At 39.6% G+C, this 25,848-nt stretch overlaps 1 pseudogene; it reads left to right on the top strand.

Annotated features, from left to right (window-relative positions):
- The first annotated feature begins 1,323 nt into the window (after positions 1–1,323).
- LOC116875087 lies at positions 1,324–25,848 on the top strand (annotated as a pseudogene).

Raw genomic sequence — 25,848 nt, 5'->3', positions numbered from 1 at the left:
AGTGATTGAGGCTCTGTGTTAGTATCTTTGGAGGCTGAAACAGACTCTGACTGTGCTAAACAGAAAGGGATTCATTAAAGATGTTGAATCGCTCACAGAATCCTAGGGAGATGTGGCTATGCCAACAGGGACAAAGCCTAAAGTCACATCACAGACCCAATCTGGTGAGGAAACGGTCACACTGACTTCACTCTCATGGGCACTTAAAGATTCCATCAGCAGCATGACCTCTGCTGCCCTGGGGGCTTTGTCCTGCTGCACTGCCACCTCCAGCAAAGAGCATCTTTGCTGTTCTTGCTGCCTTGCCTAGCTTTCCCTTCACAGCCCCATTTGAGGCATTTGTTTGGGAGAATATAAGTCACGTGTACACATCTTAACTATAAATAAAGCTGGGAACAGGAGCGTCTGGGAACTTCTATAGTAGAAGGTGGGATGGGTCTTCAACAAGGACTCAATTCTCAAAATAGAGAAAGGGACAGATGCTGGTACATCCAAAACAATAACATGTGACCACTACATCGAGTTCTTGACCTCCAGGCACTTACAAAACTGACAGGAGAAAAGAGGCACACAAATGACCATAGCATGTAAGATAGCCCACTAAAGTGATGTGGACAAAGAGTGTCACTTGTGGAGGGGAGAGATCAGCTCTGGCGGGAGATAGCAGGACAGACTCAAAGAATAGGTTGCACTGCTGTTGGGTCTTAAAGAGTGGTGGAAGTGGGATAGATAACAATTGGGAGTGGGTCAAATAAGAAAGGCAAATCAAAGAATGAGGCAGCCAGACAAAAAGGCCCTATAGGTGTTGGCAAGGATGAGTCCTCAGATTGTGCTGAAAGGAAGAGAAGGGAGGGTCTAATGCAGAGAACTCTCTCTGAAGGCATAAATGTGGCTATGGGAAAGGGAGATAAGGAATAGGTAGACTCAGGAGTAATCATGAAGAGGCAACAACTGAGCTCATTTCTCCTTTCAACACCTGTCCTGGTTGGGACTCCTTACTTGTTGTCCATGATGACTTAAGGAACATCTGTCTCCTCTGTCAGACAGCAGCCACCAGGAGGCAGGCACCATGTCTGCTATTCCCTCTCCTCATACATCCAGAGCCTTGCACAGTGCCAGTGGAATAGAAGGAGTTCAGTAGGTATTCACTGAGGGGGAAGACAGGTTGATTAACAAGAAGACTGATAAATAATTTGTAGAGAAAAGGAGATGAAAATAACATAATTCTGAGGTTTGGGTCATACAGAAGTCTTACTGACATACTGAATTTGAGGTTCAAAAGGGACATCCCAGGGGAAATTTTCCATTGAGATTTTGGAGATGATGGGAAAAATGATTTCCAGCTCAACAGAATTAGACAGGTAAGTCTGTTCTATATAATTGTGCAATGGCTAACATATCTCAAGTGTGCGTTGCCATGATGACATATTGCATATACAGTATAAAAAATTGGCTTGGGAAGAAAATGATGTTTGACATTATCTTTTATTTTGCATTACCCATGCCCCTGTTCATACATTCCCTTGACAGGTACAAATATGCTAACAGTACTGTGTGATCTGAGTGGAGAGCTATATCTCTTTGGACAAACTTCGGTCAACTGCCTGGACGTCAAAGATGCAGCCCCCAAATCCCCATGATGCAGTCTAAAGAGGGCCCCTCCTACCGTGGTATATGTAAGTGTGTTCCTTGGTCTTATGCCCTAATTCACATCAAGAGCTGATTAATTCTTCACGGTGAGGCTCTTAGTGTGTGTGTCTGTTTTTCAGTCTCACTATTCTGGAGTTAAGTGACCCAAGCAGGATTTGGTGGCTAATAGGGGCACAGGACTTAAGGAACAGCACAAGAGCTGGAGGATTTCCACCAAGCTTCCCTGGTAACACAATGAGGTGATAGGGAACATTTTATAAATTAATCTGCTTTAACCAGAAAAGGAGGCAGAACTTTTGCTTCCTTACAGTTAACTATTTCTCTCCCAATAATAAGAAAAATAAATGATATATGTTTGCTGTGTCTCCCCCAAATTCAGGTATATATAAACCACTGTATCTGGGTCATAGGGATCTCAGAAGAAACCAAATTGTCTTACCTAGTAAACAGGGGACATATTTGAAGAAGGGAAAACCAGGGGGTGGATATTTGAGGACTTTGAGCTTCCCAGCAGCCTTTATTTTGGCAACAGAATGTATACCTTCCCTTGGACAATCGCACCTCCCTGGTCTCAGTCCCAGCTACCAGGATGGGCATGTGGCCCAAGCTGCTTCTAGAGATCCAAGAGCACTGCACCCTGGCTGGTGAGGTTGGTTTAGGGATTGGCACATTTCTCACCAAGTCAGTCAGAGAAAACCCTGGAGTCTGTAGCTACTCTTATGCTTAAGTAGTTTCAGAACTGTCTGAGTCCAGCCTCATAACATAATTATATCAGAAGGGTAGGAAAAATTTCTTTTGAAAATGAATTTTTCCCAAAGCTGTTTGTTTACACTTTAAAACAACACTAAACACAAGTGTTATGGACTGAATGTTTGTGTCCCCCAGGATTCAGATGTCGAAATCCTAACCCCGATGTGATGGTATTAGGGAGCATTAGTCTTTGGGAAGTGATCTAGTCTGAGATCTGAGGTTGGGATCCTCATGAATGAGATTAGTGCCCCTATAAGAAGAGACAGGAGAGTTTGTGCCCTCTCTCAGCTCTCTGCCATGTAAGGATACATCGAGGAGACAGCCCTCTGCAAACCAGAAAGAAGGTCCTCACCAGACACTGTTTCTGTCAGTGTCTTGATCATGGATTTACCAACTTGAAGAACAGTGAGAAATAAATGTCTGTTGTGTAAGCCACCCAGCCTATGGTATTCTGTCTTAGCAACCCAAACCAACTAAGACAACAAGCTACTCTGTATGAGAATTATTTGTGTTTTTATGTGTTCCCCTTCACTGGGCTATGGATGCAGGGGACAAAGACCACATCTCTCTCTTTTTTAAATCTTATGTTCCCAGAGCACTAGTACAGTGCTGCACACATGACATTTTTAGATACATTTAATAAAAATGTGTCAGCTTCAGCTTTGCCCAAGCATGGGTGATGGGTCCTCTAAAATGGATTGACATTGTGGTAAACTGCTATTCAGAGAGATTCCACAGCCTACCCAAGGTTTAATTTCAAGGAATATATCTTAAAACATTTCATGAAAACATTCCTTCGTTTGCTGAAGTCTTCCATGAGACATCTTCAGAACCAAAACCAAACTGCTTTGCTTCCTGAGGAAAGAGTATTTTTTCCCTAGTGAATAATAATGTTTTTTTAAATGACCCTACTTCTTTCTTTGTTTTGGCTATCAGAAAACTTTGAGGTTAATTTACTGCTCAATTATTGTAACTGTGTAAGATGTTTTTAGTTCCTTCATCTTTATTTTGTACTTGTTCTAATTTACACTTCTCTGGCCCTGTTATTCAATTTTAAACTTATATTTTATTATATGCATGTATTTCCTATATTGTTTGTTGGACAAGGTATGGGATATTAATCAGCTAATTCTTGCTCAAAAATGTAATTTTTTTCAGTGTATGGATGCTTGAGATAATGATGCTGAGTCTCTAGAACAAGAGCTCTTTGCTTGACTCTTATTAGGTGGAAAGTTTTGTTTTCCTAAAACGTAACTCCTGTTCTGGAGGTGGTAGAAGTGGTGAGAGTTCTATGCTGGGCTTCTGCCTTGACTAGCAATGAATGATTCAACCTTGACAAGTTCGCTTTTCTATTATGGGGTTGGCATTGCTCACTGCTCAACTCCATTTGGATCAACAGGTTAATGTTTGAAATAATTTTGAATGTGGAAAATTCTGGGTCGTTCCTATCTTAGTTGCAGTGTTAATCCTTGTCTTTGTGACAGATGAGTGTGCTTAAAGTCTTTCTGTTCTATGAAACCATTTCCTTTAAAATTCTGCTGAGGTCACCAGAAAAACAGGTAGAGCCTGCTACAGCAAAAAGGAACCCAATCTGGACATCTGAATGTGACTCAGAGACACCAAACAAGAGACATAGAAGGAGGTTGGGATCAACAATTTAGGACTTGCAGGGACACAGAACCATCAAGATTTCTAGGAGAAATCATGGAAACATGAGCAAAGTCAGGGCAGGAAGTCTGGGGCTGCTTCTCAGAGAGGAAAGGGCCTTTCTTGGGACCACTGTGGCAGTGCTGAAATGCTGCATAACCCAGGACCCCAGAGGCCCACTGAAGACCAGGGAGTAGACACTAGGAAGGACTAACAGTCCATTAATCCAACTCCAAGTCCTTCATCCACACAGAGGGGAGGACTAGGCTTATGACTTGGGACCCAGTGAATTGCATTAGCCGGGCCAAACATAGCTCACCATTAATTTCATTACAATGAAGAATCTGTGTTCAGGAAAGCTCTCGAGTGCTTTTGCTTCTGTTCCCACCCAGGCTTTGCCAATCAGCCTCTGCAAAGAGCAAACCAAAGGATAAAACAAGCAAAGGTCAATTGTGAATTATAATCAAACGGTTGTGAAACTTTACAATTTTGGTGCTTGAAAAACAAAAAAAGTCTACAAAATGTCAGCTGGGTAACAGATAATTGGCCAGAAAAACACATCCAAGAGAGGCTTGGACTGCTTTGGGTGTGTAAGGAGTGCCTCCCTTCAGCACCACGAGGGTGTGGTGAGGTAGAACTGGGGTGGGAGCTGGACAACTAGGGACTTACTTCAAGTCCTGCCAGCTCGGCGAAGAGTCTCCTGCTTCTCTGGGCTGGCTTACCCAGCCCACATCCCAACCTTCTCTGCTGGTTGTACAACCTTTCACACTGTTCCCCAGAAGAGCTCACTTTCAGCCTTACCACTTAAAATCACACTACTTTTGTGACCCTCACCCTTTACATCAGTCCGGCTTTGTTCAGCCTAACAGACCCAGCCTCCGCATTTTCTTTAATAATGAAAGAACGTTTGCTGTCTGGAAATATCAGCCTGCATCCAAATTTAAAAAAGAAAAATAGGAGAGGAAAGCATTCCAACAAAACTGTTGGAACTGGGATCCTGTGGTAACATACCAAATAAAGGAAAACAGGAAAGCAATTGCAATATTAAAAATGGATGACTTCCTGTATGTAAATTCTTCACGGACCTTGTTGATTAAAGTGTGGTCAATGTTTGCTGGCCTGACACCTCCTGATTTCATGAGGGTCCATATGATGGGACAGTTCTCCAGGATTCAGAAATCCCTCTCTCCCCCATTTTAAAAGCATTTGCTTATAAGTTTGCCTATAGGCATCAAACCTTTTCCCTTTGGTCCTCAATGCCTATCAGAGATCCATTCCTTATCTTTTGTTTCATTGATACATCTAAGGAGAATTGACTGAATGTTGAGAATAACTCAGAGGAGAGCAGAGATAGTTATCAGTGCATAACACCATGCACCTTGATAACTGCATCTACTGCCTACCTGGTTTGAAAGTAGCAATGGAGAAAATTGTGTATCATTCTGCTGAAAGAGCATTCCTCCACTCTGAATATTTGATGAGAACATGCTGCTCTTATACATTTGGGACATACCTATGCCCTCAGTGAGCTTATATTGTAGTTAGAGAAAACAACAATAAAAAAAATAAGCATAGTAAATCAGTAAATGACATATATTTTAAGACAGATGTACAACAACAACAACAACAAAAGACAAGAAAAGCAGGGTAAGGAGGATTGGGCAGGTGGGTGGTATTAAATAAGGTTGGGTGGGCCTTGGGAAGAAGATAATTTATAAGCAAAGGCAAATAGCTAGGCAGATCTCTCAAGAAGGTGTCTGGGCTGACACAGCAGCCCAAACAAAGGTCCTGAGGTAGAACCAATGATTGGCTACCCTGAGACTTGCATTCCCTCTCTTCCTCTATCAGGGAGGCTTCAGACAAGATAGTTATTCTCCATGGGCAGCAGAGGGGATGACTTTGAAGCAGTAGGAACAACAAGAAGATGATTTCAACAGGGACAGCTCTTTGGAACAGGGTTGTGTCTGGGTGAAAAGGAGGGGTAAAAAAGTTAAAAAGAAAAAAAAGCGGGTGGGGGGCATACGTTCCAAGATTCCATTCCCTAAGAGGAGACTAAGAACTGGAATCTAAAGGGCACACTCAAAACAAATCAACAGGAAACAAGGAGCCTAGGGTTTTGATTCCTCATGCAGTTACGAGTGCTGCTTGGTGTCTTGTGAAGCACTCATGGAATTTGGCCTTGGATCACAGAATTTTAGGACTGAATTGTTTCTTCCTAGCTGTGCTTATTCCCTAATCCCCTTCTCTCAATTGCCTTGGTCCCTGGCGTTCTCTTAACTATTTTCTTTTCAGGGCCACTCTTGAAACTAGATCTGGCCATGGGATGATCAGTAGTTCTTGGCGCTGCTCCCTCCTCTCTTCACCAAGGCAGATTAATTTACTGTAATCTGAGGTCCTGGGGGGAATTCATACCCATGGTTAGAGGTATGGGAGTGGCCAGAGCCTGAGAACTCAGGTATTTATCGAAAAGTGTTTGATTTTCTCCCATAGCCATTATGGTTTAATGATGAGAGGGAGGGATGGAACTAGAAGTATGTGTATTTAAAATCCTCCCAGCTACCCATCTTTCTTGTAAGAAAGTCAACACTCCTTAAATGTCTTCATGATTCTGGTCTACCTTTCCAAGTCCCCTCCTCACTGATTGAACACATTGGCACTTGCCTTAGGGGCTCTGCTTTTTATTGCCTCCAAGTACATGTACTTCCTATCCTGGAAGACTCTTTGAGCCCCCTCCTCACCTGGCTAAAGCCTTCTCATCCCTCAAGTCCCAGCTTAGTCAGTCAGGCAGCTTAGACAGTCCTGCCTTGGGGAAAGATTTCCTAGCCCCTAAATTAGAATGGGCCCTTGTCCTTCCAGAACTTAGCATGACACCTGGCCCATAGTAAGTGCTCAATAAAGATTGCTGCTTTATGAACTCATTTGATGGATGAATGAAAGAGCAAATGAACAGAAAGAGAAGCTAAGATCAGTGTGAATTTTAAAAATTGAGGACCAGGAGGGAAAAGAGAAGGAACAGAGAATCAAAGAAAATAAATTTTTTAAGGTCTGAACTGCTTTTGCATACGGCGATATTCAGACCAGTTCAACCAGGTCAATTACCAGAGAAAGCGACAGAGATTTGTTCTAGGACACTCTTTTTCTGTCTTTCTGTTGAAAGTAACGTTGTTAGCCATGTTAGCTGACACTGAAAATGAGTTGGATCCCCCACCAGGGTTGAAGGGGTAACACAAGAGCACAACCAGGAAAGTTAAACACATCCAACTTGGAGGGGTAAAGAAACAAATTCAAGAACATAACTTGAACTTTTTGTTCTGTCTTGATCCACTGTGGCGGTGATCTTGGGCAAGTCACTTAACTTTCTGAATCACACTTTTATTGTCCAAAAAACAAACTTGGGGCTATTTGGGAAAAAGGGATATTAGCCAAGCTTATGTATGACCAAAGGTCCCACACAATAGTGGTATTATTAATGATCACCAATGCTATCCCCAGCTGTTCTCTGTAAGGTTTTATTAGTCCCACTGCTATTTCCTGATTTGTTTCCATTCAGGAAGCTTTGAAATAATGGTTAGCAGAGGGGCACATTGCAAAAATAAAAATTTTCACTCTTTTAACTTTTCCATTCACTTTAATCCCACTGCCCATCCTTCCTCTCTCTCCAGCTTCAGCTGGAGTCCTGCCATTCCTGTGATCAGTCAGGCACTGGAGAGAATCTTACTCCTGGTGGGGATGGGAGGGTGGGGGCAGGGGGAGTTCTGGGCCAGCATGACTGTTGAGTGTGATGTCCTTTTGTGGTGCCCTCAAAAACAGAAGTGAGGAAACAGGCCATCATTTATCATGTGGCTTTGTAATGGATGCTGATAATGCAAAACAGCCAGGCAGCTCTTGTCACTCTAATGAAGTACTGAGTCAGCTGTTGGGGGCCAAGTCGGAAAGGGAGGGTCCCTGTGTGACTTGCCCTTCTGCCAGGGATCTCCCTGCAGTGACAATTGCCCACTTGCTAATGGGGCCTGACATTTGCTCTGGGAAGGTGCACAGCCTCCGACCTTATGCATATTGACAGTTTGTGGCCTCTAGGGGGAGCTGAAGACTTCTCTCCTTCCAGGCACTGGTACCCATCTCTCCCCAAGCCAGGCACACTAGAGGGTGGAGCTTTTGGCATGATGGCTGGTGCTGGCCCTTGAACCAGTCACTGTGACAAAGGAAATGTGGCATTCTGGTTGACCAAGCCTAGGTCAGCTGCCTGCTATTGATTGGAAGGGAGGCAACCGAAGCCATATGTTTGCCACAGTGAAGCATGAATCCAGAGTGAAGGAAGAGGAAGTGGGCATAATAGCAACCACTAGAATTATGTCTCCCATTTCTCTGCATTCCCATGCTTTTGCCCAGAGAAAGATTCCATCAATATGGGTTTATTGGGAGCACCTGGGGGACTCAGTGGGTTAAACCTCTGCCTTTGGCTCAGGTCGTGATCTCAAGGTCCTGGGATCGAGCCCCACATCCAGCTCTCTGCTCCGCAGGGAGGCTGCGTCCCCCTCTCTCTCTGCCTGCTGCTCTGCCTACTTGTGATCTCTCTCCCTCTGTCAAATAAATAAATAAATTTTTTAAAAATATATGGGTTTAATGGCAAGAAAACCCTTGAATCACAAATTAACACATGATAAAAGCCATGCACAGGCAGAGCTCCATGAAAACACTTCAAAAACAAAATAAAACAAAACCTTTTCTCCACTGGTACCCAGTAGATGTCAAGCCAAGAGAATGGCGTTACTAAAATTAAGTAGACTGGTCCAGTTTCTGAAACCCACTTACCCACACTCTCTCCTTCTGCTCTTCAAGGTCACAATGGCCTCTATGTTGCTACGTCGAGGGCTTATTTTTCAGGCCTCATCTTATTTGCCCCATCAGCAGCATTGATAACTTTCTTCTTGAAAACTTGTCTTCCCCTGGCTTTTAGGACATCACACTGACTTTGTTTTCTTCCTACCTCACTGGCCATTTGTTCTTGGATTCTTTTGCTGATTCTCCTTCCTCCAGTCTCTGAATGTTCAGTGTCCAGGGATCAGTAACTGGACCTCTACTTTTCTATCTATGCTCACTCTTTAGGTGACCTCAGCCAGTTTATGTCTTTACTACCATCCATGCACTACAACCCCAATATGAACCCCATTTCTTATATCTATATTCCTGCTTGATATTTCTACTTGAATGTCTAGTAGACATTTCCCAAACTGTTCCATGTTAAATTGAGGCCATAACAGCTCTCTTTCCACTACTATCAAAAGAAACAATTCCTCCAATAATCCAGTAATTCAGGCAAAAATCCATCATGCTGTCCTTGACTACCTCCTCTCCACACCTTACATTCCCCATCTTGTCCATCAGAATATTCTATAGGCCCTATCTTAAAAATATATTCAAGATTGAATACGCTCTCTATTGCGACCACCCTACTCCTAACAGGTCTCCCTGCTTTTGCTTTTGTCTCCTACCTCATATTTATCCTCATGGCCCAATCTCAACATGCTAGCCACACTGATTCCTTTAAAATATTAGTCAGATCATGTCAGTCCTCTGCTTAAAAACCAGTGTCCTCAGAGTAAAGGTTAAGTTCTCACTACCTGCAGGAGGACCTATGTTAATCTGTCTCTAACTTATCTTGCTCACTATCTGCTGTTAATCTCACCCTTATTCCCTACACTATCCATGCCACCCTCTTCTTCAGATATTCCAAGCATGCTTCCACCCCAGGGCCTTTGCCCTTGCTCTTCCTTCTTCCTGGAAAGCTCTTCTTCCACAAGGCTTACTCCTTAACTTCTTTAAGTCTTTACTCAAAAGTAAAGTCTGTCCAAAATTCAACACCCTCACTATTCTTGTTCCCTTCCCTTCTTGTTTTTTTTCTCTCTTTTCTTTTATCAGTAACATTCCTATATTATTTTTACTTATTTTATCTTGTACATTATGTCTTCTCCCACTAGATCATTAGCTTTCTGAGGACAGAGCTAGTTTTGTTTGTTCTTACCATTAATATCTTCTTAGGATCTACAATAGTCCTTTAATGTGGAAAGGAAAGTAAACAACATAATTGTACAACTAAGATTTGAGACCCTTGAAACCCATGCTCTATATTTGGGATTGACTTTTAATTAAATTCAGTCATGGAGCAGGATTGGTTTCCGAGTCTCTAGGCCCATTGTTGGTCTAGAGAAAGCCAGGACTGTTTTCTATTCATGTCATTTACTAGCTTAAAAGTTTTCAATAGCTTCCCTTTTGCCTTAGGGATCAAATTCACCCCTCCATCATCTGTGCTTTTCCAAGGTTATCTCCTGGGTCAGCACTACATTTGTCTTCTCTAACTAAATTGGTCTATCTACTATTTCCCCAAATTATCTTACTCCATACTATTTCTTCTCCTTTTTTTCTCATCTGAAACACCTTCCTTCATCTCCTCCATCCATCATTGCAAACCCACCCCATTCTTCCATGATCTATTTCCTTCTCCACCTGCTAACATCCAACTCATTTGTTTAACTCACATTGTGCCTCCTTTATAAAGTCTTCCTTGAATATTCCACATGAAATGAAATGCTCCTTATCTAGTAATTTTACAGTATTTTTTTTCTATGCTTACTCCAGCTTTTTTCACAGTACCATAGTGAAGTAGTAAAGTAAGGGTCCACCCCAGTCTAGAACATAACTTCATTGATTCAAATCCAGGTCCTGCCACTAACTGGTTGTATGACCTTGGGCAAGTAGTATAACCTCTCTGTGCCTCAGTTTATTTCTTTGTAAAATGAGGACAATACTTAGCTATCTTAAAGGGTTTTATGAGAATTAAATGCACTAATATATAAAATACCTGGAATAGTGTCTCTACTCTGAATGTTTGCTATAATTGTGATGGTTGTGCTGGTTAGTAATCTATTTTCAGTCCACTTGATTTTGGGGTGTGTGAAACATAACAGCTGGATTTATCTCTAGTTGCTTAAAACATATACCTTAATTTTACTAAGTAATAAGTATATCATTTTTTTCTGTTTTTCCCAGTTTGAAGGTACAGGTCAATTAAATCCAGTTTAGGGGATTCTTGGTATTATAAACAATTTCATTGATTTTTTTTCTTCTGCATACACAATATACAACCACAATACAAGTGTGAAGTTGACTTGAATTGACTTCAACTCCTGTTTATTAAGTTAACCCACTGTGAGGAACAGAAACATGAAGACAAAGTCTTTCCTTGAACTACTATCTATTCAGAAAGATCAACATATGCACAAATAACTTCCCAATATCTGTTATATGCTATATAATATATAGTTCTTTTATTTCTATTTTAAGCTTTCAGCTTTCCTTAATTTCTCAATCATAGCTTTTTTATAATTTTGAATCCAGGATGCATTAGTTCATTTGAATCAGTTTCTTGTTTTAATGTGGGGACAGAAGACACTAGTTGTAGTCTATTACTACCTACTTAGAGAAATTGTTTTTGAAACACTGCCTGTTAACCTTTAACCCTGAGTCCTGTGCATAAGTTTCCATATTCAAATAAATGTTTAACTCAAGTGGTATTTATGAGTTCTTAGCTCAGCCTGAAACTTTCCAGTCTAGTTCAGAGACCAAGGAGGTTCCAGAATCATCTCCCCAGGCTCTTCCTGAGACACATCTCTGGCTGCTTCATTTGTCTTCCCTTTCCTGGTCATCCACCCACTCCTTTTCTCCCACCCCTCTTCACTTTCCCAGGAGGTACATCTGGTCCTCGTTGTGGACTTTTTATTTTTATAGATGTTTAATTGGTTATGCAGGTGAAAAGATGAAAAGTAAAGGGTGCATCTTTCCAAATATTTATTCAAAAAACAAATTCAGCAATATTCAGTCTAACTTCTTGTCTTCCTCAGGGGCATTGCATCAACATCCTCTTGTTCAACAGCGGCCTGAGACACTTGACCCCTGAAGATGAATCTTGAAACTACTGCTTAATACCCATGAAATTAATTGTTTTTTCACACCTAATAGTATCTTCACTCTGCACTCTGGATAAACAGGCTCAGAAGTGGTTTATATGCCAGGTTGTTTTTCTTCTGAAAGATGATCCTTAAAGTAACTTCAGAAAACAGAAGGGCAACTCCAGAGATTAAAAAAAAAAAAAAAAAAAAAAAAAAAAGAGGTCATTATTATGTTAAAAAGCTCTTCAGTAGGCTATGACACTGTTCACAAATGTTATAAAATAATTTTCCACCAGTTACTAATTTTAAAATAGTTTAGAGCAATAAGACTTATAAGGTGCCTATGAGGATAGTAGCTTCAATCATTTTTCTGAAGGTAGTTAAGATAAAACAAAGTGATCTATAGTCAGATGCAGGTCACTTTAGGATATAAAACACTAAGTATTTAACTGTTGAAAGGGACAAAGAGATATTCAAACAATGACATGGATTAAAGAGGTTGTGGTAATGGCTCCTTTTCCTAAAAATCAATAAGACTGGCCAAGAAAAGGAGAATGGTCCTTCCATATTGCTTTGGAAATCCTCCAGTACATAAGCTTCACCTTTAAGATATCTCTGAGGTCCAAGATTAGGGATTGTGAGTCAGGCTTCCCAACTGTACTCAGTGCCCTTGGTCCCAGGCTAATAATGACAAAGGGAAGGAGCCACACAAAGAATCTATCTTGAAGTAGATGAAAAGAAAATACAAGAACCATTAAAATTCATCTCTGTGTGTTTTCTCAGTGAGGCCATAACCAAACTATGACCACAGTGTTTTGGTGGACAGAGCCCTATCTTTTATCAAGTATTTGAACATCCCAGTAAAATGGCTATATCATTTACAGAAGATTAGAGGAATCTACATAATTCCCCAGGCCAAAAACTACTGAGAGGATGTGAAGTTCAATCAATGACCACAAGGATAAATAAAAGAGGAATTCAAGATCACAAATCTCAAAGAGATCAGTGAGACAGATGAGACCTTCATGGGCAGAAAGAGAAACAGAGGCAGCAGAGATCTCTGTCCACAGTGCTCAGAAAAATGAAGTTGCTTTACACAAGGCTGTACTACCAGAGGATTTGACTGCAATTTCCAAGGCCCACATAAAAGGGTTAGGGAACCCATCTGTTTTGTTGAATGTTTTTCTGGAACTTCATCAAAGTGAAAAAGAACCCTACTTAATTAGTCAGAGTCTATCAGATGTACACCTGAAAGGAAGATAAAGCTAACAGTCATTAAAATGAGGGTAGGGTTCTTGGGCCTCAGTGAAGGGCACTGGAGCATTTGCCAGAAAGTGGTACACTGACGCTCTTTTGTGGAGAAGAAAAATGTCTCTGGAAGACAACCTGACATGAAAGTACCAATCATTTAAATAAGTACCAATCATTTAAAATAAATAAAACTGTTTCAAATGTTTTTATATTACCTTGGTTAAACTTCTCAACAGTATGTGAGATTCCCAAGGAAACTGAGGCTCAGGGAAGCAAAGCCATTTTTACCAATTTTACCTAGTTAGTAAGTTTCTACCCAGAATGTAGATCTAAAATAAAGGTTTCTGAAGTCCCTGCTATTTTCACAATATGCTGCCTCCATTTGGGGCAATAATCTCTGTGTGGATGAGAGAGGAAAAAGACCAAGATAGTATTTTGAAGAGAAAAACATGAAGTATTTCCATTACTGAATAGTAAGATAATCCTTGGAGGACAAATGGATAAGCCATTCTGCATGTACGTGCTGATGAGATCACTTTAATATGTCAGCTTTTGCTGGCTCCAGAGCCCCATCAGTTGAACATCAGGACATCAACATCAGCTGAACACCTATTTCTTTTCCATTAGGATTCTCTCACCTTTAGAATCCCCAGGACCCCCCTGGGTGTCATGGGCACAGCAGACTAATGCTATCCCTTAGTAACACTGCTGCTGTTCCTCAGGTCCCAGCTGCCTATTCGCACACCTCAGGGCTCCACCAGTGGTACTGCCACCTCTCAGCTGTCTCTGCTACACTGACAATTACTGAGCTACTTCTTTACTCTTCCCTACTCTGCCTACCTTCTCTGAGCTTGCACTTATACATTCAAATGCCTTTCAGACATCCCAACGGGATATCCTGAAGACATCTCAAACAGAACACATACAAAAAAGAAATTACCTTCTCCAAAAATCTTTGCCTCTTGTGGGATGAACTTTGATGAATAAATGACACCAACACTCACAGTGACTCAAATAAAAAACCTAGAATCACCCTATGGCCTCTTTAGCCAGACATCAAGTCCTATCAGTTCTACCTTCCTCACAACTGTTTTATCATTCCTCCCTATACCCTGAAGGGTGAGTTGGTAAACCAAATGCTTTTGGGCCACACACACATTCTTATTCACCTTGTTCCGGCCTCCTTATCTCCCTCCTCTTCACTGTCTTCTGTGTTTCTTACCAGGATCATCATTCCAAAATGCATATTGTATGGAGTTACCACATTCCATACAATGCAAAGTCTTAAGTTTCAAATTTAAATCCCCTCATGATTTGCACTCTACTCATTTTTCCACTCCACATTAAATCATTGGCCCATTTACACTTTCTTAAATCTATTGACTCCAAAAGAGCAAGGAGAGATGATATACACTGGAGCTCAGATGTAGACAGTGAATAATAGGGTTACATTTTCCAAGAACAAGTAAGTTAAATTATGCAGAACTGATATATCAAAGAAGAAACAAAGGATGGCTTGGTATTCGAAATGAGCAACAATATAGGGGATTGAAAATACTGAACTTCAGCAACTCTCTTAATCACATCTATTTTCCTGTGTTCCATGTTCCAACTAATGAAAGAGTAATCAAAGCAAACAGCTTTGGAATGAAAATAACTTTATGAAGAATGTATGGACTGACTGTAATCTGTGTAAGAAGCATGAGTGAGTGAATACCAGTGGAGATCAGAAACAAGACTGATGGTTTGATAAAGAATCAATGGAGACTCAGAAAAAGATGAAAATGATTAACACTGAGAGATAAAGCAGCCTACTGCAGAATCTGGGAGAAATTTCTACTAACCTTAAGGCAAAATGAAATGTACTGGGAAAACAAAATGAGTGTCTGTGCGTTCCCACATGAAACAAAACTATTAGCAACCCGAGAGAAGGTAACAAGACACACATATTCCTTTCTCTTGCTAAGGGACACAGAGTCATATTTAAGACTTACTTAAGACTTACTTTAAGTCATATTCTAGACCTACTTATAGACCACTAACTTCTCTATGACAATATTGTGTGTGTGTGTGTGTGTGTGTGTGTGTGTGTGTGTATCCATCCTTATGTAGGTGTTTCTTTATAGAGTAAGTAGAGGGATAAAGGTATGAGTAGAAAGCAAAAGAGTCAATGCTAAGAATTATCATCTTTTTAATAATAAGAAGAGGGATAAGTAGGAAAACATTCTTATAGCACCTAATATGCTAGGCATTCATCCAAGTGCTTTTTATATATTAGTTAGTGTTTAGAACAACCCTGTATTCGTCAGAATACTAGCATAGCTATGTCATGGGGAAAATAAAGTAACTCCAAAATCTCCATCTTTGGCACAAGTTTATTTCTTATTCATTCAAGGTTTGATTTGGGTAAGCAGTGACTCTCCTGCACCTCATAACTCAAGGATTCAGGGACCCTCCACCTTGAGATACCACCCAAGGACACTGTTGTATAGAAAGAGAGGGATGCAGAGGGCAAACTGGCTCTTACCTGCCCCAGTCTTGAAATAACATATGACTTTTCCACTCCCAGGCCATTGGCCAGAAGTAGTCACATGGCCCAAATCACAGCAAGGGAGGCTGGGAAATGTTGAAGAGCCCATGGATGTCCCAGGGAGCACAGTCTCATTTACAACCATATGAGAAAGATAATAGCATAATCCCCATGACTTTTATGGATGATGGGAAACTGGCAAACAAGTAAAAGTAATTTGCCCAAATTCACAGTTAATAAGTGGTAGACCTGGAGACAAGCTGGCATAAAAACAGACACATAGACCAGTGGAACAGAGTAGAGAGCCCAGATATGGACCCTCAACTCTATAGTCAAATAATCTTCGACAAAACAGGAAAAAATATACAATGGAAAAAAGACAGTCTCTTCAATAAATGGTGCTGGGAAAACTGGACAGCTATATGTAGAAGAATGAAACTCAACCATTCTCTTACACCGTACACAAAGATAAACTCAAAATGGATAAAAGACCTCAACGGGAGACAAGAATCCATCAGAATCCTAGAGGAGAACATAAGCAGTAACCTCTTCGATGTCAGCCACAGCAACTTCTTTCAAGATATGTCTCCAAAGGCAAAGGAAACAAAAGCAAAAATGAATTTTTGGGACTTCATCAAGATCAAAAGCTTCTGCACGGCAAAGGAAACAGTCAACAAAACAAAGAGGCAACCCACGGAATGGGAGAAGATATTTGCAAATGACAGTACAGACAAAAGGTTGATATCCAGGATCTATAAAGAACTCCTCAAACTCAACACACACAAAACAGATAATCATATCAAAAAATGGGCAGAAGATATGAACAGACACTTCTCCAATGAAGACATACAAATGGCTATCAGACACATGAAAAAATGTTCATCATCACTAGCCATCAGGGAGATTCAAATTAAAACCACATTGAGATACCACCTTACACCAGTTAGAATGGCCAAAATTAGCAAGACAGGAAACAACATGTGTTGGAGAGGATGTGGAGAAAGGGAACCCTCTTACACTGTTGGTGGGAATGCAAGTTGGTGCAGCTACTTTGGAGAACAGTGTGGAGATTCCTCAAGAAATTAAAAATAGAGCTTCCCTATGACCCTGCAATTGCACTACTGGGTATTTACCCCAAAGATACAGATGTAGTGAAAAGAAGGGCCATCTGTATCCCAATGTTTATAGCAGCAATGGCCATGGTTGCCAAGCCGTGGAAAGAACCAAGATGCCCTTCAGTGGACGAATGGATAAGGAAGATATTGTCCATATACATTATGGAATATTATGCCTCCATCAGAAAGGATGAATACCCAACTTTTGTAGCAACAGGGACGGGACTGGAAGAGATTATGCTGAGTGAAATAAGTCAAGCAGAGAGAGTCAATTATCATATGGTTTCACTTATTTGTGGAGCGTAACAAATATCATGGAGGACAAGGGGAGATGGAGAGGAGAAGGGAGTTGAGGGAAATTGGAAGGGGAGGTGAACCATGAGAGACTACGGACTCTGAAAAACAATCTGAGGGTTTTGAAGAGGCAGGGGGTGGGAGGTTGGGGTAACCAGGTGGTGGGTATTAGAGAGGGCACAGATTGCATGGAGCACTGGGTGTGGTACAAAAAACAACGAATACTGTTATGCTGAAAAGAAATAAAAAATTTAAAAAAAAATAAGTGGTAGACCTAATACTTGAACGAGACAATCTGATTCCAGGATCCATGTTTCTAAAAATTATATCATAATGCCTCTCAAAAATAATAGAAATACCAGTGATTTCATTAATGGTTTACATCAGTGAAACAGACAGTGAATGGTGATAGAAAACCTTCTCTTAAAATCTCAGAGCCAGGTCACATGAGCACCAGCTGGACACTGGGAATTAGCGTGAAATGTACAATCATCTTTCCATAGATCTGAGAAAGGGCTCAGCCAGAAGGCTGGGATTCAGCAAGGACAATCAAGGGAAATCCCTGCATCTTGCTTATTGGAAAACACAGAGAGATATCTCTTTTACTGAGGAGGAGTAGCATGAAGAAAATCAACTCAAGACATATGAGAAAAGTACTGAAAATACAAGATAAAGGAAATAGGAGATTGACAATATAGGAGTTTATTCTCAAGAGCAGGGGTGAGCAAACTTTATGTAAAGGTCCAGATTTGTAAAGGTCCATATTTTAAGCTTTGCAGACCATACTGTTTCTGTCACAATTACACAACTCTGCAAAAAAGGCACAAAAGCAGTCATAGAAAATACATAAATGAAAGAGGTGTGGCTATATCCCAATAAAGTTCTGCTTTCAGAAACAGACTGAGAACTAGATTTGGCCCATGGACTTAGTTTGCCAAACCTTACTCTAAAGAAAATGAAATTAAGAAATATTAACAATCAATACACATTTGAAAAATATTCAATGTAGTAGGAATCCAAGAATTATGAATCTAAACAATGATGTAATTGTTTATCAACAAACAACTGACAAATATTTTTTAAGAAGTTATTGTTAGAAGATGTTCAGTGGAATGATTTTATATACTTCTGAAAAGGGTGTGAATAGGTGAAATTCAGCCTGAAATTAATCAGTTGTAGAAAATTATATATATATGTGTGTACATATATATATATAATGTATACATACATATCATGTTAAGTGAAATAAGTCAGAGAAAGACAAATATTGTATGATATCACTTATACATGGAATTAAAAAACCAAACTCAAAAATAGAAAGTAGAATGGTGGGGGCTGGGAGCTGGAGATTGGGGTAAGGGGAAGATGTTGGTCACAGGATACAAATTTCCAGTTATAAGATGAATGAGTTCTGGGGGTCTAACGCACAGCGTGATGACTAGTATTTTAATAATACCATTTTGTGTACTTAACAGTTAATAAGAAAGTAGAACTTAAATATTTTCACCAAGTCTTTTGTACAAAAGAGATAATTACATGAGGTAATTGATATGTTATCTTATTTTGGCAATCATTTTGTAATATATGTGTATCAAATTATCACATTGTATACCTTAAACTTACACAAGGTTATATGTGTGCATATTATTATATATCTCAATTAAGCTGGAAAAATATATACATGCATTTATATGTGCCAATTTTATAAATATTTATTTAAGACTGTATAAGATAAAGACAGAACATAAGCCATAAAATGTTAATGGTGAGTTAGGATGCAGCATATGGGAAGGTACATCTTTACTTATTTATTTATTTTTTTACTTTTTAGTCTATATATTCTTAATTTGTTTTCTTTTAATAAAATAAAATTAAGATGAAGGTACATCTGTGAATTTTTCTACATAAATGTTTCACAATCAGAAAAAAATTATAAAATACAAAAGGAATTTTGTATTCCTATTAAGTCAGACTTGAACTGAATTTTCAGCTATAAACTAGCTGATCTTAGTCAAATTACTTTATATCTCTGACCTTTAATTTTTTCACCTAAAAGAGTAGATATAATCACTGTGTGTGTGTGTGTGTGTGTGTGTGTGTGTCATGTAGCATATATTAGAGTCTCAATAAATATTAGTTAGACTTTTAGAAAGACATAAATTTTGGATTGCATGGAAAGGGCTGAGAGACTGGGAAACTGGGAAATGATCATTTTAAAAGCTTTGAAAGTTGAGGAGAGACAGCTAAGAGATTTTTTGTACATGGTGGGAGGGAGAAGAGAAGGGGAGAGAAATGGAGAGTGAGAGAGGAGACATAAGGGAGAGGGGTTGGGGAGAAAAAGGGACAGAGAGAGAGGAAGAAGGAGGAAGACTGAAATTGTGGCAACGATATTTCTGTGCATGGTGGATTATGGTTGATTTTCCTGGTCAGGATTCTGATGACTGTAAAACACTTTCACTTAGGAGTTGAGAGACAGAACGGGATGCAGGAAGAAACACTATGGTTTCTTTTCTGAACACAGGAGCTGAAAGCAAAGCCCTCTTTTAGAAGAAAGCTTGCAAAGAGGCCCTGGGGATTAGGGACCAGGGCCAAAGTGGGGGCTCAACACAGCAGGAAGCTCAGGTTGTGAGTGTCAATGCCTGATGAACAGGGAATGCCTAGGGAGGAAGGTCGCCACCGACTGCACCCCAGATCCTACCCCTGTGGGTTTGTTCCCTGAGAGTTCCACATTGCAGCAAAGCTCCTTCAACATAGCACAGAGTAGCAGTAGAAACATTTAGGGAAGTAAAGGAGGAGGAAGAGAGAAAAAAAGAAATAAATACTGAAGAGATGAAATGAGAAAAGGACTAGGCTCTCACAGTGGGTCTTCAGAGCAGAGGAATACTCCACCTTGCTGCTGGGCAGGTCACCGGGGAATCTTTCATAGACAAAAGAGCCCATTCACCAGACACCAGAGAGGCAAGGTGGGGCATCAGTAGCAGTTTAGCAAACAGTTCCTCAAGTATCCCTTGCTCTTCTCACCTCCAAGCACCGCAAAAGTGTACCTTCACACCAGAAGCATTTTCCAAATGCTCCTTGTCTGTCTCTTCCTCACATTCCTACTCCCACCTTATACCCCACTAAACATGTGCACACATGTCAGTTCTTCTGGCTGCCTCCTTATTTACATCTTTACCTTTGAGCATTAATGTCCCTATATCTGGGCTGTGACTCCTAGAACTCTCTGTTGAAACCTGTGTGACACTCACTGCTCTGCAATGGCATTGTCTGTGTGCTGGTCAGTCTCACGCACTGAACTGTGGTGAGCAGTTTAAGGACAGAGATGCTGTCTCATGGCCATTTTTCCCACATTCCTATCACAGCATCCAGTATACAACTGTGGCTGGGCTTTTCTTACAGTCACTTTTCAGCATGCCTCCTTCATCACCACACCCAACAGAGCTCCTTTAGTTTAAGAGCCAACTCCTGGCACACAAGACAAAGTGATCTTAAGAATCCTGGAATGAGAAGCAAAGAGCAGCCAACAGAGACCTGTACACAATGGGGATGATGGACTCAGGCTATGGCAACAGACAGGATCAGGACTGCAAAAAATGGCATAATTTCAACATCACTCACCTTATTAACATCCTTCCATTTTGTTTAGTATTTCTTGCAATATTGTAAAGTATTTGCCAAAGACAGGACAGAGGTGAGTGTAGGAACTCAGTCTACCAGTCTCCATTTGACTTTTCATTATTGTTCTCCATACAATCTTAAACCTAAATCTGTAGTCCCTCTTTTCTTGGCAATCAGTCAGCAACCCATTCTTGGTAGAACTGAAGACATGATTGCTTTGTTAATAAGGAAATCAGAATGACACTACTTATTTTATTTACTGAGCACTCATTCTAAGCCCATGTCCTCTACTAGGTGCTTTACATACATTTCAATTAGTCCTCAAAGAAACCCTTGAAATGAACATTATTGTCCAATTTTGCACGTGAAGAAGCTGATGAAGGTTGAGTCATTTGCCCAAGGTAATATATTTAAAAAGCATTTATAGTCAGAATTTGATACAAGTCTTTCTGTCCTGTCCAAACTGTACTGCCAAGAATTACAGATATAAAGAACTGAGTAGAGATCATTCAGCAGAAATTGAGTTAAGAAAGACCCCAATCTCAAATTCTATGTTCAACTATGATGGCAAATGACTTATCTAGAAGACCAGGGATTGGGTTAGACTAGTGATAAATGTGAAGCCTTTGAGACTTAAGCTGTAATGATAGCAATCACAGACCTCAAAAACATGTTGGAAGTTGACCCCAATTAACACCACTGGGCATACTCAGTTTAGCTGTAATATCATGTAACTTCTACACATCCTTAAAGCTCCAGGTTCTGTTTTCCAGGATCATTGATGACAGTTTTGTTTTCAGAACAAACAGCTAGAGGGGGATAAGGATTCCCAGTGGATATTTAGTCGCTAGCAGTGTCTATGACCCACATTTTAAGCCCTAGAAGTAAACACAGTCCTCTTGCCAAGAGGTCTGTCCATCATGTTGGTTCAGACAAAGATAAACCCAATTAGGTATAACCAAGAAAGTGAAGAAAGTTGCTGTGTGGAGGAAAATTCTGTACCATTAAAAAGGCATCAAGACAAATCTACTTTTCTAGGGGTTTAAGAGTGCCAGGGTAACTGGATTAACTCTGACATCTGTGCTCAGATTTGAACCTTTGGTAGAAGAAAAGCTTACAGCTTAATTTTGCAAGACCCAGCATGGAACCTTTGTTGACCAGTAGGGAGATGGGGTATGAGAAAATTGGATTAGAGTTTCTGATATAAGGTCTTAAACAATCAAGAAGAAAACACAGTTAAAAGCAGTTGTACCAGACAAGTCTTTCTTCTGTGTGATGTTTCAATTCCAGAAAAGATCACAAGCTGGATAACCAAACCATCACTGATCTGTTCCATCCAGCAAGTGGCAGAATCTGAAAAGCTTTTGTGCCAGTAACTGTAAGGAATAAATCCTTTTTAAAGACAATAGTTTTAAGCTCTTATTATTTCCACTTCTTTTAGAGAAAAAGGAGCAGCCATCTCCCAAAAGAATGCTCCATCTTTACTTGTTATTGATGTTCCTACCTCTATCCTCTATCTCACCACCCATTTCAGTCAGCAACCACCTTCCCTTTTCCCACCCCAACTATACATGAGCTGGTGTCAGTGGTAATGCCCTTCCCAATGTTCTCAAAATCCCTATCATTTAATTTAAATTGTTATATTTTAAATTAAATATATTAAATTTATATTAAATCATTTATATTATATTATTAAATATACAATTTATTAAATATATTAAAATTGTAATATACTAAAATTGTTTATACATCTTCCGCATAAGAATGTAAGCTCTTTATCTTATCCATTTTTCTTGTCAGTATCTAGCACAGCGTGACACACATGGCAAGTTCTCAAGAAAGGTTTATTGAATGAATTCACGGATGGATGGATGGATGGATGGATGGATGGATAAATGAACAAATGACTGACCTACAGGATCCTCTGAAGGCTTGTTCTAGGAAGACATGCCTGGATGATCTTGCAGAACATTCCAGCTCCTCCTGTCTTCTTCTGATGAGTTACTTAACATCACTGAGGCTTAGATTTCTTATTTATAAAATGAAAGCAATGCCACCCATTTCATTAGGTGGTTGTGAATCTCAGAGTAGGTAACTCAGGGTGAGTACTGATCCATGAACCAGACATTGTTTCTCATCACTCTCTCTATATTTAGTCTATCTTCTACTGGCATAAGTTGTCCAGGGTTACACAGGACAGTAGCAACCATGCTATAATGAGGCAAAATTATAATGTGGCTCCAAAAGCTCAGGAATTTGAGTGTTCAGAGGACTTTTTTTTTTTTTACTGGGGCAGGAGAAGAACTATGTCAATTCCTCAATTCAGCTTACTTTACAATAGAAACCTTGTAAATTAGAGTATGTAAGAATACTCCCAAACTTCCACTTCCCACAAATTAAAGAATAAATATTATGAAGAACTTCCTGGCTTATGACACCTAAAAATGCTGGATAAAAGATGTTAAAATGCTTAAATGAGTTGTCAGGAAAAAAATGGAAATCATTAGAGTCTAAAAATATAAGAAAATACAAATTTTCAGAGGTAACCACCCTAAAGTAATCGGACCCTGAAAACATTTGCTTATTCCTGGTGGCCTAGAGTCTTCATTTTAATGGAAATCAAGGAAGGGATAAAGATACAATGCCTAGGACCTGAACAGGATGAACACACACACAAAAACCTAAATAGGCCAGGACCCAGAAATTGACATCTTTAATGCAAGGGTAAACCAAAAGAAGAAAATCTAGCCCACAAAAGAACATAGTAAAGAAATATTTTATCTCAATCTTGACTCTGAGTAGAGACTAAAATTCCTATTCACAAGTAGTTCTCATAAGGTTTTAGAGCCAGAATCTGGAATTTATACTCCATATGTGATCCCCAAATACCTAACCTTAGAATTTAATTTTTTTAAAGATCTTATTTATTTATTTGACAGAGACACAGCAAGAGAGGGAACACAAGCAGGGGTAGTGGGAGAGAGAGAAGCAGACTTCTCAGGGAGCACAGAGCCTGATGCAGGGCTCAATTCCAGAACTCCAGGATCATGACCTGAGCCAAAGACAGTTGTTTAAGGACTGAGCCACCCACATGCCCCCTTAGAATTTAATTTAAAGTAATTCAAGATTACTAATGCCTTCCTAGGTAAATATACATACCTTAAGCAAAGGCCTCAAGTATTTCCTCAGGTAATTATAAACTCACTAAAATATAAAAATACAAAACACAAGAGGAAACAAGACATTTGAATGAGAATAAGTAGAAATAACAATAGGATTATAGTTACAAAAATGGCTGATATTGGAATTACCAATTAGGAAATATAAAGTGGTTAGGTTTGATATAATTCTTTTTACAAAAAGAATATTTGAGGTATAATAAGGTATAGGAACTATGAAATGTGATCAGGTAGATTTGAAAAAAGAACCAAATAGAACTTCTAGGTGAAAAAAAAAAAAGAAACACATAATAAATGAACTAAAAACACAGTGGATGGATATAGCATTAGATACAATGAAAGAGAGAATTAATGAACTGGAAGGAAGAACTGAAGAGTTATTCAATGTGCAGAAGAGGGGAAAAGAAATTGAAAAAAAAAACTAAATGAAAGTCAAGACATGGGAAGGAGATGATAGCAGTAGACATTGTAGTCACGCTGTTATGGATACGCTGGGGTTTCTCTGAGAGGTTCCTGATCAGAGGTGCCAATGAAATATATAAGCCACTACACAAGTTGTTCTGAATATTCCCAATGGATTGAATAACATGTTTGAAAATGGACTTGGGCCTCTGAAGACTCTGGGTTCTCAAATTACACTGTATGGCTTTGATTGGTTAATCTTAGAAGCTTAAAGTGAAAATAAGAAAAATAATGGACAGGTGCCTGGGTGGATCAGTGAGTTAATGCCTCTGCCTTTGGCTTGGGTCATGATCCCAGGTTCCTTGGATCAAGCCCCACACTGGGCTCTCTGCTCAGCAGGGATCCTGCTTCCTTCTCTCTCTCTGCCTGCCTCTCTGCCTATTTGTGATCTCCATCTGTCAAATAAATGAATAAAAATCTTTTTAAAAAAAGAAAGAAAAATAATGGAACATTTTATTCTCTGGAACATATGGATTTCAAGGGCATCAAGAAGAGACCCAAATTAGATCTGGAACTTAAAAATGAAAGCATAGGCGCTCATTTCAATGCCTATACCTCCAGAAAGTAGACCATATATTTGCCAAAGATCTCTTTAAAGATTTGCCAACAGCTTTAGAAATTCTTGATGATATAATGAAAAACAGTACATTGGGAGAAACAGAGTCAAAGCCAAGAAGTTGTTTTTTATTATCTACATGTCACAACTTATCAAAATACTGCACTTTGATGGTTGGTTTGAGGACCAATGGAAAACATCAACCCTAAAAATCATAAGGACTTAGTGAACTATGTAATCACATAAGGGGCCAAGAAGAGTCCCTACTGTAACTGAGTAGAGTTTCCTATGATGAATAACTTGAGTTAGCAAGGTTTCATTTTTGTGACTTTTGTCCACACACAAAGAAGAAATACCAACTCTGCCTCCATGAAAATTCACAGGAAGTAAGAACTGAATGAAGAATGACAAGGTGGCTTTGGCACACCTCACAAGAGCTGTTGAAACTGTTGGTTAGGCACATCCATATACAATCTCTTTCAGAGATGTAAACCCACTGATTGACAACTAGAATTGCCATTCCATTCCAATTCAATTTATCTCACAAAACAACTAAGCTCATTTGTCATGGCAACCTCTGTCCTAGCTTCCAGTCTTTCCATATTTCCTACACAGATAGAGAATTGTGGGGAAGCTATATGAGTTATGAATCAGCCATAATTGCAGACATGTTACATATCGTTCCTAAAAATATATGTGATTATGGATTCTTATCACTGAAAATAAAGTTGCACAAGCCAAAATTCCTCTAAAAACAAACATGTTATTGCAACTCTATGGTTCAAGTTCAAATTATAATGATATTGATAGGTTAATGTTATATTATAATAGAAGAATTCCCATCCCCTGA

This window comes from Lontra canadensis, unplaced genomic scaffold, assembly GCF_010015895.1.
Source record: "Lontra canadensis isolate GAN:19392208 unplaced genomic scaffold, GSC_riverotter_1.0 scaffold1, whole genome shotgun sequence".
In the NCBI taxonomy this organism is placed as follows: Eukaryota; Metazoa; Chordata; class Mammalia; order Carnivora; family Mustelidae; genus Lontra; species Lontra canadensis.
Note: the sequence above shows the minus strand (reverse complement) of the source record. Positions and strands in the feature narration are given on the sequence as shown.